This window comes from Strigops habroptila, chromosome Z (assembly GCF_004027225.2).
Source record: "Strigops habroptila isolate Jane chromosome Z, bStrHab1.2.pri, whole genome shotgun sequence".
NCBI classification, from domain to species: domain Eukaryota; kingdom Metazoa; phylum Chordata; class Aves; order Psittaciformes; family Psittacidae; genus Strigops; species Strigops habroptila.
In genome coordinates this window covers 20988547-21007601 of record NC_044302.2, presented here as the reverse complement: position 1 = coordinate 21007601, position 19055 = coordinate 20988547, and the positions used below count along the sequence as shown (strand labels likewise).

The window sequence follows — 19055 nt, the reverse complement described above, 5'->3', positions numbered from 1 at the left end:
GAAAATGCATTTATTGTTTCAGGCTTTCCTTGACCTGTTCTGTACATTTGGCAAATTCTGCAGACTTCCTTGAGATTCCTTCTGTCCCATTGTTCCCCATGGCATCAGTTCCCCTTTTTTCATAATTTTTTAGGAGAAAAGCTTTTAGATGGTCATGGAACTTTGCGGGGACTTAGGACTGTGTACTTCAAGATCCCGTGGACTGAGCTAGTGGGGAAATGTAATCCAGCTGTTTAGAAGTATCCCACAAAAAATGTGTGCGAGCCCTTCTGTGCAAAGCCAGGTCTCTAAACTGAAGGAGATCCATATCCTGTGGGTCCTGATGCCCGATTTACTCTGGAGCTTTTTTGTTGGCAGACATGGGGAGATGATGGCAGTAATCTTTGGTAGCAGCTGCTCCTTCTGTTAAGAATAAAGGATGTGCTTTGGAGAGTCTTTTATTATTGTTGACTTACTGGCAAAAGTTTCAAAGTTAGGAATGACACTTGTCCTTTTAGTGGTGAGAATCCTGCATTGTCCTGTCTGTCTTTAGGCCACAGTTTTGGAGAGAAGTGACACTGAATTTCTGTTGTGACTTTTGGGATATGAAAGAAAGCACAGTAAGAATGCATTAAACTTTGTGGAGAGCGTCTGACGACTCCTGCCTTCGTTGAGGCTGTCAGGTTTTGATGAATGTGATCTTGGGAGAAACCTGATGAAGTGTCTCAGTATCCTGCCCGCTTTTAATTTGTTTTTTTGTCCTGTTTGAAGATGAACTGGGTATTGGTTTTCATAACTGGGAGCTTTCAGGTTTTACACTGTGGGAAATAAAGGGGGTAGAGAGAATAAGTTGGTTATGATGTGACCGAGAATCATGCAAACTTGAGGTCAGTTTAGTTTTGCAGCACTGCTGTTGCAGGTTTCCAGTGAAGGACAGAGATCTAGGCCCAGTGATTAGCTGTGAGCTACATGATTTTTCGGAATCTTTTTGGAGCCAGCACAAGGTTTTGAAATCAGTTGCATGAGGCTTGAACGAATTGGCTACTCCACTGAGTGAAAATGCTGTGGGGTTTTTGTTTTGAGTTCCATTAAAGCTAAGAGATGTGCTGCTTATTTTTACTGATTTTATACTGTATTTTGATTCATTTGGCTGTGCGCAGATTGTTCGTGTTCTTGCCACTGGCTTTCCAATTGAATTTCTACAAAACATAGAGATTTATTCTATGAAATCCCGTTGTCTATTAAAATGGTACTAATTGGTGTCTATTCATCTTGATTTAAGCTGGATCTATCAAACTACTAGTTGTAAATGTAGAATATGTAGCAGAATTGTATTCTGTTGGAAAAACAACTTGGGACTGAATGGGAAGGGATTAATATTGCCCGTGGAGAAAGTAGGAGAAAAGAAAAACACCCCTTGATTTCTGGCCACTGAACTGGGTGCTTTAGGATGCAGAAGAGCATTGAATTCTTGATTCACTGGAAGCAAGGGTTGGGCAGTAATCTGAAGCCTCAGAGCCTCATGTTACCATCCCTAAAAGCTGCCTTTTGACGTCCCTTTGATTTACAGTTGATTTATTTCTTAATGGTGAAGCTGAGGGAATCCTGCATAACTGGTCTTAACCATTTTGGGTGGTATGAAACAGTGTTTAACAGTACTTGTCCCCATTCCAAATTTTTAAACAAGCGCCTCTGAATTTCACCTCGTAGCCTTTGAATCTCAGTCTCTTTTTTAGCACTTCAGTGAGTGGGGACTGAGATGAAACCTTCTTGCCAAAATCTGGTAATGGTTTCTCCATCTCGTTCTTGCAACTGTTTTCATGAATTCCATGCTGATCTCCTTAGTTCCAGCTCTTTGTGCACTTCAGTCGCTTGACAGACAGAGCAGATGGAGCTGTTGATGCCAGAAGAGTGCTCAGCCTGGGGAGCGTGGCAAGCTCTTTAGGCCGTGCTTTGGATTGCCATCGAGCCCTCTCTTGTGACTCCTTATGGCTCCGGAGCTGATTTCAAGTCTTCAGAATGAAATTTGCTCAAAGAATTAGCCACTGGCTGTAGACACTTAGAACAAGCAGGACCTTTAGGAGACAATTAAATGCAGAAAGCTTTTCCACCAGCCAGGAGAGGCTCATGTAACATGCAGTTGATGGGATTTGCCAGCCTTTCCTTGCTAAAAATTCCTTAAAAAATGGCTTTGAGGCATAAGCACCTGAACAGAGAGCTCACCAGCTGTGTGCTGCTTTTCCTATATACATGGGTACATTCATGTTTCCATGCATGGAATCCCCTCGTTGTACAGTAATGAAGCTTTTGCTCTGTAACTAATCCTTATGTGCTTTTGTTTTGAAGGATGGAGATGTTTTTCTAAGGAGATGAAGGATGCTGGTTTATGTGGCCATTGTGTATTTTCATTTATTCTGTAAGTGAGTAATAAAAGATCCTTTTTTAAAAAGAAAGGAAAAGAAATGTTATTTGGAGGAAGTAAAGTATTATCTTCGAGGTTTTAGATGTTGCCATTTACACGTTTCTTCACCAAACATGGAACGTAACAATGAAGCACAGCAGGGAGGAATCTGGGAAGGTTTAATTTATTTATTATTTTTTTTTACCACGGTTTCTTCATCTTCCCATTTTGCTCCATCCTTACTGAGTGAAGGTTACAGGGGCACAGGAGCAGCCTGCTCACTGGGGGTGGAGTTTGGTTCTCACTTGCTTTAACTGTCTTTCCCTTTGCAGTTTACCAGCTCACAGAGAGACTCCAGTAGCAAACGTGGTCACAGCAGTGTATCGGAGGCCTGCACACAGTGCCCTTGGCCTTGTCACCGAGCTTTGCAATCTGTGTCCCCTTGCGTGGTTGCTGTGACCTCCTTGAACAGCAAAGACTTGTGTCTTAAGGATCTTCAGTTTCTCCTGGCCGTGACAGCCACTCTGGTAGGACATGGTTGTTCCCCACTGTACTTTTGTCACCAAGTCTATTATTAACCCTTATCCAAATGTTTTTATTCTAAGTGCTTGCCTTCACTGAATGGTGTGATTAAGAAAAAGTTGAGAATAAGCTTTAAGAAAAGAAAAAGTCAGCCTTATTCCTCAGGGTTGGCTCTGCTGTACTGGCAAGGGTTCCAGCTAGTTGTCTTTCGCTTGGCTCTCCAATTTGTTCTGAGACTGCTAAATAATTTTGGTTGCAATTATTAACGCTAGTGGTTGGAGTTTTTTTCATTGCCTTTGTTTCTGGAAGCGAACTCCAAATTACAGAGCTGGGGAAGATCATTCTGGGTCTTAGAGGTAAGCAATGACACAAGAAACGTTCCTTACTGACCCTTATACCAGTAGGTGTTTGGTGGGGACATGTTTAAACTAGAAGTGGTGTGGAATGTGGGCTGAAATGTGGGACAGTGTTGCCTCACTTGATTTTAGTGGAGCTCTAGACTAAGCTTTAGTTGTTAATGTCCAAATGTACTTTAGGGGACATGAGGGCTTTGGAAGTGAATGGTCTTTGGAATGGGGGGCTGGGCTGGAAGAGCCCGTCAGAAGGATTGTCGGGTTGATTTTGGTGGAAATATTATTTAATGTGGTTTTACTGAATTATAGGGAAATGTAAAAGGAATTGTATTCAAACTCATAAAAAGGTCTATGAAATATTTGCATTCCCAGTATAACGGTATGAAAAGAGTTTCTTTTATCTGAAAACATATGATACAGCAGATGAGAAAGAGTAAAGAGAAAGTGTGAGTGTCTTCATTTTGCTGCTACAGAGCTTAAAAACTGCATATGTAGCTTCTTCAGGCCTTAAAGTCAATTTTATACATGGCATGATGTTGATTATATAACTTACCTGAATTTGGATAGAGCTGAATATGCTGGCATGCTGCCAGTTTCTGAGTTGAACTAGCTGATGCTGAAAGCTAAACCAAATCCCTGAGTGCAAAGCGAACCAGCTCTCCCTGCCTGAACAGATATTTGGCAAATTCTCTTGTTCTGGGTTGTGTCAGGTCCTCAGTGTCTCCCAGTGAGACTGGGGAGGTGAAGTTTGACCCGTAATGCAACTCCTGCTTGAACTAGTGCATCACAGCTAGTGGCCTCCTTTATTACAACGATCATATGAAATTGCTTATTGAAACACTATTTTTCTGCCATATGGAGCTTGAAGACAGTTATGAAAGTGCCTCTTCATAGGGCTTTACTAAATGAGGATGACGGTTGCTTGGTAAAGAACTGATTTACCTCAACTGGGGGAGAGCAGGGAGAAGGACTGTTGCTTGTTGGTGGATTGATTTGTCTAGACTGGGGGACAGCGGGGAGAAAGAGACTTGGTATTCAAATCTTAGTTGTTGCTGCAGCCAGAGATCATGGTCTGTGTAGTGAAGAGGTGACTGGACAAGTGCTGCCCCATACCAATGAAAGCTCATGCGGAGATACCCCGAGGTCCTAAGCTGTCAGATGCCTGTGCCTCAAAACAATGACCCAGTAGCCAGTTGGTAATGGAACCTCAGTTAAGACTAAGGAACGAAGGGACTGTGGTGAAGTGCCTTAATGTAGGTCTCTGGAGAGTTAAAGTGATTGAATACTTGCTTTAGAATCAGTTGGCCACCCCAGGTTGATGGCAGAGCACAACTTAATGCCCTTGAGTGGAAATGTAATGGAATCTGTCTTGGAGTCACAATTAAACTCAGCGCCAAGGTGGCTGCTGAGTAGCTGCATGTTCCCTCAGATAATGATGCTCTCTGAGAGATGAGTGTTCGGTAGAGGAGTGCGGGTATAGGGCAGGACTGCTGAGGACATCTGAACCACGGGAGCCATCTGAGCAGACAGGGCTCCCGGCCTTCATTACTGCCCCAGCACTAGTGGTAGCCAGCTATGTAGCCTGAGGAAACCAGGCTGCAAGCTGTGTAGACAGTGTGGAGAGCCCTGTGTGGCATCCGTCAGTGGCACGGGAAGTGTTTGGGATTAGTGCACCTAGGACTGGCAGGGCTGTAGGATTCTGGCTGGTGGAAATGGTGATGTTCAGCAGCAGAGGCTTGCTGTCGCACCTGAAAAGAGCCCTGGCATTGAGTGTTAGCACAAACTGGAAGGGACTGGAGCCAGCTAACAGAGGGGAGCTGGTTCAAAAACTTAACCTCTGCTCTGAGGGAGCACTGGGGAGGCTGGTCCTCAACTAGGCTGAGCTTGCACTTTGCACTGAAATACCAGGGTAGGCTGGGTGTTAATAACTGTCAGTGCTGTGACCTTAACTATAAACCAAAGGAATTGATTTCAGGGTGTTAGTGAAATTGGAGGGGAGGGTGAGTAGGCAGCGGATGAGCCTCAGATGTGCCACTCAGCCTGGCTGGTTTCTCAGCGGGTCCCAGAGGGGCCAGGCAGGACAGGCACTGCTCCTTGGGCTGGATGCTGGGACAGAGGGGCTTGCTCAAGCATAACAGAGCTCAGGGTTGGGGCTGAGCACATGCAGCAGCTGAGAACACCTATTTACGTTTCAGTGACAGACTTCACTCATCACGTCACCCTGTGCAGTTTTGAAGTGACCCGAACAGTTTCCTGAAGGAAACAGTGGCAGCAGGAGTCTCGGGAGCGTGAGTGGAAGTAATGACTTGGTAATTAGCAACTAATGAAATGTGGTGAAACTTAGAATTTTAACAAGTGGTGCATTGGCCTAGATGTCTGGTGCTGGAGTCAAGTAATCCCTTGGGAAGCTGCAACTCTGAAGCTTAATTATCGTCAGTTTCTTTAGACACCATCTGCTCTTAAAGCAACTTGTACATTTATTTTGCGTCCCTGAAGATAGATGAGGTTTTAAGGACTCTGCTTCTGTGGCTTTTCACCACAGAGATTAAACTGAAGCTGGGATTAAGCTATGGGGACTGAGATGACCTTTGTGGCAGGTGTATCTTGCAGAGACTGGGAGGGCAAGGTTTGGGCACAATAGGCAGCAGGGTCTCAGAGAGGTGCTGGGATACAGGAGGAACTGGGAAAAACAGGGACAGAACCTTCTCTTTAATTTGCAGAGGGTTTTTGTCTTGTTTCCAGAGGGAGTACAGATTGAGGCTGCTCTCTCTGTATGCTCTTCTCTTCCCTCCCCTTCCCACCCCAAGCCCTTCTGAGCCATGTCTGGAAGATGCCAAGTTCTTACCAATACTGGGATAATGGAAGGCAAGGATTGCTAAGTAACTGTCTGAGCTGAAGTTACCACTGGATTACCAGCAGCAGGCAAACCCCAGAGCCAAAGGCCGGTAACTCTCTGCTGGAAGGAGAATGTCTGTGGTGGTGGTGGTGGTGCATAGCGGCGAAGCTGCTTCCTCCTCTGACCTGTTGTGGTGCTTCGCTTTACCAGTCACCTGCTGGTTGATGCCTTGCTGAGCACTGGAAGGGCAGCTCAGGTCAGAACCCAAACTCCATCACCACTCCTTGATCTCGTGAAGAAGAGCCTGAGAAATGGTCAGGTCATGAAAACAAACAGCCAAAGAGCATCTGCCTTCCCCTCAGCCCCACCATGTTCCTCATGGATGGCAGGAGCCGGGAGCGAGTCGGGAGGGCCGGGTTGGGCTGAATTCTTTTTTGTTTTCAGCTATAGAAATGCCCTATGGACTTGAACAGAGCAAAACACGTTTCAAGCAGCAAAGGTAAGAAAATGGGACATGAGAATTTTGGGAAGGTGTCAGTGCAATTCTAGACGTCACTGGTTTCCACTGAAGGGTTGTATTAAGGATTCAATTTTGTCTTGTGTAAGTCAGTTTTCTTTAATAGAGCAGAAGTACCAAAATGCGTCTGGGAATGAAATGGAGGAGAAAAGAGGCAGCAGGTGCTAGTGGATGTAACTATTGGGGTTTTGAGAAGTGAAGCTCTGCAGAAACTTCAGAGGCTCCATTTCAGCTTCAGAAGCCTGTTTCTTTTGCCTGAGGAGACACATGGAGCAGAAAAAATGAACTGAACCGTCCTGCTTTGTTTGATTCTGGTGCATGTGAGGTAGGAAGCAGAAGCTTCTGGAGTGGGGCCAACATGTGAAGTCTTGGTTCTACTGAAATATTAAGGCCTAGCCTGTGTTGATGCGAGGTGGATTAATTCCAGAGGAGCTCTGTCTGTACCAAGAAGACTTCCCACGTCCCTACAGTCTAGAGTGGGCTTATAAACATGGACAAATCAGTTTGGTGATGTCTGACCCAGTGTAGCAGAGCAGGGTGCAGTGATGCTGCCTAACTAGGGCCTTGCTGGCAAAGGAAGTGGAAGAGGTACCTGTATCTGAAAGCTTCTGTTGAGGAGGTGTGGTGGGCATAGAGATGGACTCTGATCTTCATGTGAAGCTGAGGTTTAAAAAGAAGCAAGGCATGAATTAGGGTTTTGCATGTTTCGTTGGGGCCCTCCCCAGTTGTGCTGTGATATTTTTGAGGAATCTGCCTGCATTGCAGAAGAGCAGTCTTTGAAATCTTCCTCACTTGTTTTCAGCATTGGACTTTCCCTGGCTGTTTATGTTACAATTAGAGGACCTGTTTGTTTTGGGTTTTATTTTTTACTTAGTGCCTGTAACTGCTGAGAAGAATTTGAAAACACCAGCCTAAAAGCAGAGAGTACCACAGCAAGTAGAGAATGTAAAAAGCAAACCAAAACAAGAAGTCATGGCTGGAGAGAAACGATGTCCAACCTGGACCTGGCAGTGCTGGAGAAGGAAGGTAATAGGGAGGGGTTGGTGCAGGGCAGGTATTTTCTTAGTGAACCGGACAATGGGGATGGGAAGGATTCCTCTAAGCAGGGAAAGTGGCAGCACAACTATTGTTAATGCTTATTGGAAGCTCTCTGAGGATAAGGATTTCTTGCTTTGCAGCTTTGGTGGAATATTAGGTCTGGATGCCTTGCACCCAACCTTGCGTGCATAGATGCGGTCTCAGTTTTTGTGCCTTGATACTGAGCATGCTCCGTAGCAGAGGGAACACCTCAACATGGCAGTACAGCTCATGGGTGGGTTGGGACTGGATCAAGGTGGAGCTCCTCTGTCCCTAAAACTTATGGAAGGCAACTTGCAGTGTGAGCAGCGCTGCTCCTGCAGAGGGAATTGGGCTTCCCAGACCTGTTAGCAGATTGTTGCCCTGTCTGCACTGCATTTGCAGTACGAAAGCTTGTGCACAGTAATGCCTCGCTGTCTGCCACTTCTGTTCCAGAGCTCTGCTGTCAGCTACTTAATACCCTGCTCTGGTTACTGTTGTCATTGTCCTGTTTTCCTTCATCCTTCATCCTTAATTGAGCTTGGTGAGCAGCAGGCATCTGAAGGTGATGATGACAATGTAATGGATTGGAGGAGGCAGCAGGACCACTGGCAGTGAAGGATTTATCAGGTGTTGAGTCTCACAGGTAAAGCAGCTGAGGTCTGTCAGAATAATGGTGATCTGTTTGCAGATGGGTCAGACAGCGCCACCGTGAGTGATGTCATGAAGCTGAATTTTGCGTTATAAAGGGATTTTCCACTCTAAACTTCAGGCAAATGAGCGGCTATTTCTTGATATTTTAAAAGTAGTTAGAATTCGCTTTACTACTTCTGTCATTCCCAGGTATTGAATTGGCAGCTAAGCCCACTGACAGCTTCTGTCTCTCCATCTGCCATGTGTCCATGCTGTGCTATCCTTGTGCATTTGGGTTGTGTGCATTTCTGAAGGGCCTGCACACACTCCTCTCCATCCCGTTGTTTCTTAGCGGGAAAAGCTGAAGTGTGAACAGTCGAACTTTCAGGATTGCACCCTCAGCAGGTAATGGGGTACACCTGAAACTGCAGTTTGACACTGTGGGCAGTTATTGCAGGACCAGAGTTTAGGGTTGGGGAGTCAAAATGTTTGAGCAGCAATGAAGAGAGAAGGATGCAAAGCTTTCAGAGCTACAAGCCTGGCCACACTGAGCGTGCAGATACTCAAATGTGCAGCTGCATTGCCCCGAGCTGCAGAAGTTATTGTGTAGAAAAGCCTTTGGTTAGTGGAATAATTATCCGCTGTTGAGGATTTCTGGAAACTAAATGGAAGAGGTGTTATGCTGTTGCCTATTGACTACTTTTTCTTCCCTCACTACAGCCAGGGCCGCTCCTTAGGGTGCTTCTTTCTAGTCTTGGCCTTTTGTCTGAAGTTGGTCTGCACAACTTTTGTGCTCCTTAATGGTAAGGTAGCTGATGATGTCTTCATCTGAGTTCATCTGGGGCATTTTTTGCTATTATGATGCTTGTTGCAGAGTCTGGTATCTGCTCAGGGCAACCACAGCTCTGGAAATGGGCAATAGCCTCTGCTGCTCACCTGCCTGTGAGCCCAGGTGGGACATGCCGTGCCATAAACCTGGTTTTAACTGTGCAGTCATTGCACAAGGAGTTACTGAGGCAGGACATGAAAAGCAAGTGGATCTTACCTGGCTCTGGTGTTTCTGACCCAGGAAATCTGTTCCCAGCATCATCTGGCAGCAAGTATTGGGAAGTGAGTGAAGTGTAGGCCACTGGTCTGCTGTAATGAGCTTGCTGGAAAATGTGTAAAATACACTGCTGCTTGCTAAGAAGAAATGGGAAATCTGCTTATTGAACAGTTGTCTGTTTTTACCATATGCTGGGGTTACTGACTGGGGGCTAGACACCCGGTAGGTTAGTGTGGTACAGACACTGAGCTCTGGACTGTCACAGCATAGCTGGTGTTGTAAAGGTGTGGGGTCATCCCTGGATCTGAGGTGCAGCTTCTTTCCAGAAGAAAATGGGCAAAGCTGTGTGCTTTTGGCTGAGCTCTGTTCCCTAGGGGAGCTAGAAGAGTGGCTGTAGCAAGCTGGGGGGAAGGAGAAGGCTCTAAGCCAGACATGGGGCCAGTGCTCAAGAGTTACTTAATTTGAGTGGATAATGACAGTTTCAGATGCTTGGAGCTGCCAAGTGCCTGGGCATGTGGATGAGAAAGGGGAGAATGGAACTTCTGGAGCTTGGGGCTTGGAGGGCAGTGAAAAATGTGCCTTCAGGCTCAGTGGGCTGAGTGTGGGGAGCTGTGGCAGGTGGGATGAGGCTGTGCAGGAGAACGGATTTGTCTAAATGCACATCTACCTGAACTGGAGCCACAAGCTTCCAGCAGCACCACAAACTGTGCAGGGCTTTATCTGTACCTTAGCATCAGGTAAACATGGAATCCCAGACTGGTTTGGGTTGGAAGGGACCTCAAAGCTCATCCAGTTCCAATCCCCTGCCACAGGCAGGGACATCTTCCACTAGAGCAGCTTGCTCCAAGCCCCGTCCAAGCTGGCCTTGAACACTGCCAGGGATGGGGCAGCCACAGCTTCTCTGGGCACCCTGTGCCAGGGCCTCAGCACCCTCACAGGGAAGAATTTCTTCCTAGTGTCTAATCATGTTGCCTGATGTTTAAAGGCTGGGGTGGCCTTGCTGTGTAGGGGAACTGGGAAGCTTTGGAGGCAATCCTGGGACAACAGGAGTGCTGTAAAGAAAGGAGAGGGAGCAGTCTGTTGACTGACACCATCAGATATCGCAGACCTTTGTGGTGAAGGGAATTGCTGAGCAGAGGGCATGGAAATCTGTGTCCTGAGTGGCTTGTCAGGGAAGAGGGACGTTTTGTCAAGGGTTTGATGTGCCCCATGCCTGCTGAGCTTTGGGCTGCAGATCTCAGAGCTTGCTCTGTTGAGGTGGAGCTTTGCTTCAGAGCTCACTGCAAACCTTGAGGAGAACATACCCGCAGCGGGGACTGTAATTGTGTTGTGCCTGGACCATAGTGATATGGGGGAAAGAAGAGTGGCAGCTGTAAGGAGTTTGTGAGATGTTACGCCTGACGACTCCCAGATCTTCTTTTTCCTGGGTTTTAGGTCTGCTGTCGAAGGCAGGAGGAGGGATTGGGAGCCTGGGTCTCCTCAGCTGGTGGGTGCCTCTTGTTGGAGATCTGGCTCAGCAATGGGATGCTTGTTAGAAAGCAGGAATCAAGAGGGAGCCCTGGGCCAAGCTCTCTGCTGGCAGAACCATGCTGAGCTCTGTGCCCTTGCACCAGAAGGTAGTTTGCCTCCCAGTGCTGGAGGGCTGAGCAAATGCTCCCCATGGAGGGGAAACAGTTTGCTCAGCCTGCCCCCTGCCCTTTCCTTGTTTCTTAAGGAAAGAGCAAACCCCACTGAGGACAGGATCACTGGCACAGAGGTGGAGTCGTGTGGAGTTATTTTCAGAGCTTGGCATACCTCTATGACACCAGAGCAGGAGAGGAAGGTGGTCGTGACTGCGTTTTGGATTTAGCTTCTGCTGTGGCTCTGACAAGCCCATGAACAATTGCCCATCCCAGCATGCACGAGTGTGAGCTGGAAAAGAGATGATGGTGTCCCATCCTCACCCTGCCTCAGGGCTGAGGCAGTCTCCTTTGGAGAAGGAGTGGTCTTGGTCTGGGTCTGGGTAGCAGGATGGGATATTTGCCTGTGACACAGAGGTACCTCTAGGGCAGAGCGAAACACTATGTTTTTCTTTTGACAAATGTTAATTTTCAGTCTGGTTTCAAGCTGTCTGAACTGTTTTGTCGAATCCTGACTGTTCACCCCAACTGTCCATCACTGACTCTCATGTTTTGATGGCTCTTGTAACAGATAGTGTGGTAAAAACAACTTGGTTATTTTCTCTTTCCTTTTTTTCCCCTTCGAGACGTCTCACTGACTTTTTGCAGCTGTCCTGACTCTCTCCCTCTATCATTCCTGGGAAGCAATGTGGCAATTAGAGCTGGCCACCCTCAGGAGGAGGTGTGCTCTGCTGGCCTTAAACAGTTTGCTCATCTCCAAAGCTTCTCTGTTCTCCCTGTGCCATGGATTCAACTGTTCTACCATCCCAAGTACAGTCACATCTGTACAGGCACAAAAATGTCTACAATATGGATAGGTTTCATGAAGCCTTTAGTCTTTTACTCTTCTTTGGAAGGTATATTGCCCCACATTTTCTCTCTTCCTCCTTGTTTCCCCTCAAAGGAGAGGTGTCATCTTAACTGCCCGTCTTAGAGGTAATGTGAAGGCATCTGTCACTTAAATATTTATGTGCCAAGCAAGGGCAGAGGAAATAAGTTGTCTCTTTCTCAGAGCATTAGTGCATAGGGACTGATAGTTGTAGTGCCAGAGGGGGACACCTCTTCTGAAGGAATGGTGGGGATTCAGATCCCAGTGCTCCCAACCCTTGATCGTGTCCTAGCTTTGTCACTCTGTGTCACAGCTGCCTTTCTCCCCAGGCTTTGCCTCCTGCCCTGGGTGAGACTCTGGAGCTGTTGAGTTGTGGCACTCAAGTGGCTGTGGTGGGAATGGAGCTGATCAGACACAGCCAGGCTGCACCTAGTAAGGAAGGAAGCTTTTGTGGTTCAACTGATCTTGCTGAAGCTGCTTTCGTTACCATTTCGGAAGACCAACCTAATGTGAGGGTTGAATGGAACCTGAAGGTTTGTTGTAGGTACCAAGTAAATGAGGTTTAGAAGCCAGTGCCTTAATCCTATGGTCAGCCGTAATGCTGTTTCTTCGGGCATTTTAATACCTTGTAGGAGGTATTTTATTTGAGGTCTGTGTAAGGTGGTATAAAGCAATCCCATGCAGCTGGCAGCTAGAGGCAAGGCTATTTATTCCAGGGCTTTGAAGATCTCTCCTCCAGTGAGAGCTGTCTCGCTGCTGCAGTGGTTGGTTTTATTTTGCTTCAGAGCAACTGAACCAAAATGTTCCTTTCATTTCCTTCTCCCTGTGGTGGGAAGTCTCCCAATGGAGTTAAGGGATGTCTTCATCTTTTTTCCCTGGAATGGGCTGAGTGCTGCTTCCAGAAAGATGGGGTTTGGAAGCCTGGGGTGCTGAGCTGGCCATGCTGAGAGGACTCCTGGCAGCAGGGCTGGGCTGCAGATGCTGCAGGTACTGGAGGGAGATGCTGTCTTAGTGGGATGACCTTTCTCTTTTGAGGGTGCCGTATTTTATGTACCACGTGCTCACAAGCTGGTTTCTGTTGGCAGGGTGATGGCCCATCAGTCTGTGTTCTCAGAAATGAGCCCACAGGAGCCCCTTGCTGGGGCTTCACTGCAGAGCTTTGTCCTATCTTGACAGTGTAGGCACTTGCCAGAGAATGCTTAAATCTGCCAGTTGATGCCATTGACACTCTGTGAGAGCCTTCCCATGGTTGTACCTGTGAGCTTTAGTTTTCCCTTGAAAGAATTGTTACCAAAAGCTTCTGTGTGTTTGTCACTTGCTGAATGCCACCAATGAATCTTGACTTGTGTTGCTCTGGGCTTTTACATTTGTTGCCTTTAATTAGGATTTGTGCTTTTCTGACCAGGGGCTGATGGGTGACCAAATCCAGGAGAAAAGCAGAGGCTTTACTGTATTACTTGTTGCACTTGAAGGAGCAATCCTTTAGCCCAGATGTCTTTGGACGTGTCTTTTGGGAGCAGGATTCCAGGCCTCAAAATCCAGCAGTTTATGTCAGTTTAGGAATTTTTCTGTTTCTGTCTTGTTTCTGGCCCTTAATTTGCAGAGATAGATCAAGGTGGCATGATGCACAGAGGTTCAGGGCAGGGTTCCCTTTTCCTCCAGGACAGGATCTGCTGATTCTGCACAGTGTTTTAAGCAGGCATCTCATGCAAGACGGAGCTGAGTGACTCTTCCTTCTAGCAAGAGCTGGTAGCAAGAATGGATGAGCAGTTCATTCACAGCCACTTACACACTGAAGGCAGTTCGACTGGTATATTTAAAATGGCTTTCTTAACCGGCGTTTAGCATCCTTTGGACTCAAATGTTAAAATACCTCTGACTTGGATCAGTATAGGGGTATTTAAAAGTGCTTTAGATGAGGCAGGCAAATGAGTTAAACTGCATTAGGCTAATTCCCTGCCTGTGAATAATTCAGCCATCCCTATGCCAAAGGCATCTGTGGCTTGTCAGGGGTTCATCTGGGGGTGTCAGACTCTTTCTCAAAGGCAAAGTGGTTGCAAGTTACTGCTTTAGTGTCCAGGAGGTAGGAGACACTTTGGAAGGAGCTCCTTTTGACAGAGGCCAGAGACCTCTGTCCTGGACTACAGATAGTGGCTTTCAGTGCCCCCAGGTTGTCCTTAGGATGCAGCTTTGTTTTGCCAAGGCCGAGTGAATCAAGACATCCTCTACTGCAGGTCTGTAGGAGACTTAGCCCTCTAGAAAGGGGCAGGACAACCTTAAAAAACCTTCCCGCTAGTGACTTGATGGGATTGCAACATGTAGAGCTTTTTGTGTAGATTGCATCCATACTGCTATTAGCTTCAGGAATCCAGGGCTTCCAGCATTACATCTTCCTCCCTCTTCTTCCCTATGCCCTGGGCAGATCTTTGTTTCGGGTTTGGGCCCTGCTGTTTCCTGAGTTGCACCCTCCTAGGCTTGGTTGTCAAGTGTTAGCTTAGACTTTTGGTTTTGCACTATGTTATTGCAGTGGTGTCTAAGTCACAAGTCTGAAATGCAGACATGTAGAGGTGACAAGTCCTCATGTTTTGCCCTGACTCCAGAAAGAAATGAAAACCTTTTATCTTCTAAATTTGGATGGAAATGAGTGATGAAAAGCCATTGCATACTTTTGATTTGAAGGGATCAGGGAAAGAATGATCCTTTGCTCTGCTCCCTCAACTAAAATGCTCTGCAGCTGTATGAATAGGCAAGCAGCAGCTCTGTTTTTGCCATGGTTTTTGCAGTGAATACCTGTATTGAATCTGCTGGGTGGTTATAAGCAATCTCCGCGCAAGCAAGAAACTTTTGAGTGGCTGAGCTTCCAGGTTCCTCAGGAAGAAAGTCAGGGGAAAGGCTGTCCCAACCAAATTGGAGCTGGGCTTCTGATACTGCATCCTGGTAGAAAAGAGTATTCATCCAGTGGGAACAAAATACTAGAGCTGCTGTTGTATTGAGTGTTTGGCTGTATTAGCTGAACAGATCTTGGTACTCAGTATGTGCTACAGCTCTGCTTTGCAGAGCCCATGGGCTGGGTTTATGTAGGGGAAGGTTACCTGCTTCGTGACTTTGCCTCCCTTGTGGGGCTTGGGTGCTTTGGGGACCTTTTTCTTCCTTCCTTTTCATCAGCGCATTTACCACAGGCTCTATCAAGTTGTTTCGGCCTCTGGCCTCTCTCTACTGTTTTCTGACTGAAACACTTGGGTTTGTGTAAGTGTCTGGATGTCCATCTCTGACTTGCTGTGTGTGTATTCTGCTGAGAGACCAGGAGGTGGAACAGACATCAGTGCTTCACAACTAACGCCCTGCTGCCACTGCAGGGAGGTCCGGGTGGCTCTGGGAGACCAGACCTCACCATTCCTGTAGTAGGTAACCAGGACTGAGTCTGGGATGTGCCCTTTTGGTGTTAGTGCTCCAGCCTGTAGTTTTTCCAGGAAGGGCAAGAAGCCAAAAGAGATGTAGTGCAAGATACCAAAAAAATCAAACTTTTCCTCCCGGCTTTGTTACAAGAGCCACTTCAGTGAGAGCCACAGACATGCTGAACCTTCCTGTACTTCTTTCTGCAAAGGTACCAGGGCAGACATGAGCACTTCAGAGTACCTTATCTACCTGGAGCAGATTCATCTGCACCAGTTAGTTGCTTGCAGTAGGACAGGGCTGAACCAAGTACCCTTTCAGAAATGATGTTGGTGTCAGGCTTTAGGGCATGGTATATACATGCTTACTCCCCATATTGGCCACAGGGATGACTCTCGTACCACCATCACCTGCTTCCCCACCCCAAGGAGCACAGAGGTGCCAGGCTGGATGGTGGGAGTGAACCCATGTGCTGGATACCAGCATTTTCAGACCATGGTGCAAAGGCTTGTCACGGGACTGTGCTGGATAATCAAGCCCATCCTATGTCTCCTGCTGCTGGCTGAAGATCTAGCAGTTCCTTGAAACAGTGGCACTTGCTTTTCTTCTACTGACTCTATGTTGTTCTTCGTTTTGAGAGCGTTGGTGGTTCTTCCATCTTAACACTCAGCTTCTCTGACAGGTACGTGACCAGGGCCTTCTCTGCCCACCATTCCATGAAGGAAGAAGAAGTAGGTTTCTTATTACATTTGCAGGACCAAAGATAAAGGCTGCTAAAAAAGGTCACTCTTATTTCCATGGGATTCTTGGTCCATCACACATCCTCTGGCACTTGTTCGTGCAAGGCAGAGCGCCTCAGTGCCTTTCTGCTGTACGCTGGCTTTCCTCTTTGGCACGAAGCAGCTGGCATTTTGGTCTCAGACAATACTGCAGCAGATGGCTGCTTAAAACCAAAACCACCCAAACCAGGAGACTTGTTCTTCTTTTCAGGGAGCCAAGGACTTTGAAGGCATGTGCCGAGGTTAACTTCCAGAACAAGGGCTGCAGTATCACAACACACAGTACCTCTTGGAGCCTGTGCTGAGGTTGGGGACAAATGTGACTGTCTGGTAACTCTAAAGGCAGATGAAAGGTTTATGTGATTCAGAGAAGTGGGGAATGTCCATCCTAAGAGACATTTCAGACTGCTGGACACATCCCTGCACAATCCGTTTGTGCGGAGGGGTTTGGACCAGAGACATCTGAAGTCTCTTCCACCTGAATTTTTCCATGGTTCTGTGCCTGATCCTGATGATGACCCATGTGGTCTGCTTTGAGGAGTGAAAGGAAGAGGAAAAAAGCATTAGAAAGCATGTAGAAATGTGGCAGTATTCCTTGTCTGCTGCAAGCTCTGCAGGGTGAGCAGATGCTGGCTGCCTTTTCTCTTCTAGATGAATGAATTTCACTGGAAAGACAACTGCTGTTGCTGTGAAGCTGCCAGATGGACCTGTACGTAGACTTGGGGCAGCGGGAATGTCATGGGGGAACTTGGGAAGGGAGAGGGAGCCTATGCTGGCAGCAGGGACCGAGCAGGGCTTTGGAGGGGTGTGCTGGGAGTTCCTTGTGTTGCTTCTCTCTTCAGGAACAGCTTTTTCAGGCTTACCTGGATTATGATGGTAATGAGAGAGGGTTTTTGTTGGGCCTACATCCCCAGGAGGAGTGCACTATACCTGACCTTTGTTTTCACTTTGTGCCTGGTGTTTCTAGGCCTTGGAACTGTGCTGTGAGCTCAAATGGACAGTGAAGTCAAGGAGGACGAGCACAGGATCAGTTCCCAGGGAGACAGGAGGCGTGTAAGTTGTGCTCTCTAGTAGCTTTTGTGGGAGACAAAGCAGCCTGGTGGGCCAGGAATAGCAGGACTAAGGATGGACATTTCTAGAGGATTCTTTGCCTTCAGAGCTCTCAGTAAATGTCAGCCAGTTTGTCTGCTGCCCTGCAAGCAGACAAAGCGGATGCTCCTCCCCAGCTGCATTTCAGCTCCCTTTGCCAGCAAGGCTGGAGAGAGGGCTGCCCTGCTGTGCAGGAGCTCTGCATTGCACAGGACTGCAGTGCAGGAAGCTTGAAAGCGTGGAGGGACTGACCTAGCCTCCCCAGGGTCCCCTCTGGAGTTGGGGGCAGGGAGGGACCAGTGTGTGCAATGACAGAAAAGCTTCCTGAACCTTGGAGAGGAGCAAAGCTCAGCCCTCAAATAACAGCCTCAAAGCTGCTATTAGAGCCTCCGAATCCTGTCTGCACAGAGGTCCGCTGTCTGATCTCATGGCTCTGCTGGCAAAGGGTGCTGTGTTCTGTCAGCAGCTGGAGCCTTCCAGAGTCAGTCTGCAAAGCTGTCACTGCTTCTGATTATGGAGAAGAAGTGTCATTCACAAGCTGGCTTCCTGACCAGTCTCATTGCTGGGCTGATTACCCAAATCTGCTCCATAAAGAGACTCATCAGGTCCCCCAGCAGCCCAGCTCCTCTTTGTGAAGGTTTGATGTAGCTAGCTTCATAAATCCCAGATGTATCTTTAATGAGAGATCGTTTGTAAAAGCAGTTTGCACTGCTGGTGAGACCAGCAAGGAAAAGAAAGTAGTTTCCAAACAAGTTTGGAAATGTCTGTCTTGTAGTCATAGGAAAATGAAACCAAAGCCATCTTTCTGCATTCAGCCCAGCAAGTTCCTGTGAACTTGTCTGGGAGAAATGAGCATCCAGTTCCTTATTAAAAAGGTGGGAGCAGCTAGCCAGGAGAGGGCTGAAAGAAGGTGTCTGCCTTGAGGCTGTACTGAAGAGAAACTGCAGATACTTGTTTCTCAGGTAGAAGCAGGGCTGATGGATGCCTCCAGAAGGTCCTGGTGCCTGGCCAAGATTTTACTTGCCCTGGTCTGGTTTTCTTCATCAATAGAGGACGCTAAAGGCATCAACTGGATGCTCAGTGCCCTTCCACGTCCCTCTTCAAGGTGTTTAGGTGGGTGACCAAGGCAGGAGGCAGCAGCTGTGACCTGACTGCAGATATGATGGGCATTGAAACCCACAGCAAACGTGGACTGTGAGACCTTGTGTCCCCCGTGGGACAAGACCTTGCTTGTAGGCAGTTGCTGGAGAAAAGCTGATGTGTCATAAACTTAGACCTTAATTTTCCTGCACAATATCATCTGTTCTATCCACAAAGCTGAGGTGCTTTTCTCCCTGCCTCCAGGACTGCTACAGGCACATGTTTTAAAGATACGTTGATCCAGGCAGCGTGCTGAAAGGTAAGTTAAGGTTTGTCAGTAATGCTTTTTGCTCCCAGTGACTTAGTCTGGTAAAAGATACCATTTTTCTGCTAAGAATGCTTATTCCATATGTTGTTTCAGGTGTTAGAAAGGCTGATTACAGACAGAGGGGATAGATCAGCCTCTCTGTAGTACCCACAGCACTGCGTTGGATGCGAGTTGTTTGCCAGCCCTTGTGACGCTGCCTTTCCCAAATAGGTATTGCTGGACTTGCCTCACAGGTAGGAAAGTTGGTTTCCTGTGAGATCAACCCCCTTGCCTGGTCCCTGGCAGAGCTGTAGTTAGACAAGTGCAAATTTGTCACCTTCTGTGTCATCCTTGGTCCATCCACCTTCCCTTGGTGCTGTCTCTGGCATGGGGGAGGATCTTTTTTTTCCTGTCTAGGGTAAAGAGGAAAAGGTTTGGAGTTGGTTAAGGAAATAGGGAAGGTTTCTCCTCTGTGGCCTGGTTGCCCCAGGAGTCCCTGTGCTGCTTTGTAAGGGAGAGTTTTGCAGGGCTGCCCTGGGGCAGGAATGAAGCAAACCCCATGAAAGGAAGGGTGGTAG

General features: G+C 47.4%; 1 protein-coding gene across 1 annotated transcript in view; it reads left to right on the top strand.

The window, feature by feature from the left end:
* The first annotated feature begins 2648 nt into the window (after positions 1-2648).
* HYDIN (HYDIN axonemal central pair apparatus protein) overlaps positions 2649-19055 on the top strand; it is a 115007-nt gene continuing 98600 nt past the window's right edge. Inside the window, exons 1-6 of the mRNA XM_030512556.1 lie at positions 2649-2907; positions 7483-7634; positions 15434-16710; positions 16969-17054; positions 18435-18489; positions 18592-18731. The gene's annotated coding sequence lies outside the window, so the exon portion shown is untranslated. The remainder of the gene's footprint in view (positions 2908-7482; positions 7635-15433; positions 16711-16968; positions 17055-18434; positions 18490-18591; positions 18732-19055) is intronic.